Genomic DNA, 1490 nt, shown 5'->3' on the forward strand with positions numbered 1-1490 from the left:
CAAATTAATTAACAAAATAAGAATTTTTTTCTAAAAATAAAAATAGCTTTGCTTTTTTCGGATTATTGAGTAACCTAAATTTCTTGTACAAAATGGAGATGGAAGGAAAACACGTTAAGGAAGAAAACAAAAACTACCCATAACTCTACCATAATCCTACCTGGGAGTAATAATCACCGATAATGTTTCAGTGCTTTTTTAAATCAGTGCATGCATTCACATACTTAATATTTTTTACTACATAAATAAGTTCACACTATATGCTGTTTTGTAACATTTCTAAATGTAATCATTGTAACATATTTAAATCTAATATTAATGACCTCAAATCAACATAATCATTTTCAATGATCTCATAGCATTTCTTTGTAAATCTAGATATAAAAGATTTAAATAATTATTTATTTATTTGAGTACCTTTGATTTTTTCCAATTTCTGACTTTACAGTGAGCACCCTTGTTTATACATAATGGCTTCTTTGTTTTTTGAGAATATTCTTTCCTAGAACTAGATTTGCTAATCTAAGGATATGCACTTTTTACAATACACATTCCCAAATAGACTTCAAAAGAATTGAACTAATTTATACATCCATGAGCAGGGTATGAATATGCCCACTTCGCCCTCTAGCACCATCAATAGGAATTAAGCATTATGTTTCTTTGATTAGCAGTGAGTTGCACATTTTATTTGGCATATTTATGGTCTATCTTTGTATTTTTCTATCAATTGTCTTTCCTCATTTTTCTACTTGGTTCATTTTACAGGTTGTTTATAAAAGCAACATTAGTGTTATTAGACCTGTGTAATATGCAGAGAATTTTTTTTTCCTCTCATTTGGTTATTTAGCTTTCAACTTAGTTTATGGCAGGGTTTTTACATTAAAATATTTGATTTATATTTAATTTACTTTGGTGAAAGACATGTTAGTAATCCAATTTAATTTTTTTTCTGAATAATTTTCACACCACATAAATTATGTTAACCTATTTAGAAAAAGATAACGCCAAATATCGGAGCCCCTCCTTTCATTTTACTTTCCCCAGTTTCTGATAAATAGTTGCCAAAAGTAACTACCTAGGCGATGTGAGGATAAAGTAGCACTCTTCAACTCCCAGGACCTAAATCTTTAAGTTATCACAGCCGAGAAATAAGCAAGACCAAATAATCAAAAGTAAGACCTCTTTTTCTCTAATAGGTCTGGAATGCGCAAAGAGGAAGACTAAATCGAAGACCATATTGCTGCACCTTTCCATCTCATACAAATGCGAATACTGCGCAAGGGTGCTCGTGCCTACATCAAATGTTAGTTAGGGGCACAGCCTTTCGTCTGAGTCTATCTGCCCCCTTTGACAAATACCGAAATCCTAACTAGAGCGAGAAATGAGGTCTGAGCACAGACAGCTACCGCATAGTAAAGGGTCAAATGCTCAGGAGAGCTCAAAATCCAAGTGTGACTTGAGGGGTGATGGAGGACAACTCCGGCCTC

Source organism: Propithecus coquereli, unplaced genomic scaffold (assembly GCF_000956105.1).
Source record: "Propithecus coquereli isolate 6110/MARCELLA unplaced genomic scaffold, Pcoq_1.0 Scaffold11, whole genome shotgun sequence".
Classification (NCBI taxonomy): Eukaryota; Metazoa; Chordata; class Mammalia; order Primates; family Indriidae; genus Propithecus; species Propithecus coquereli.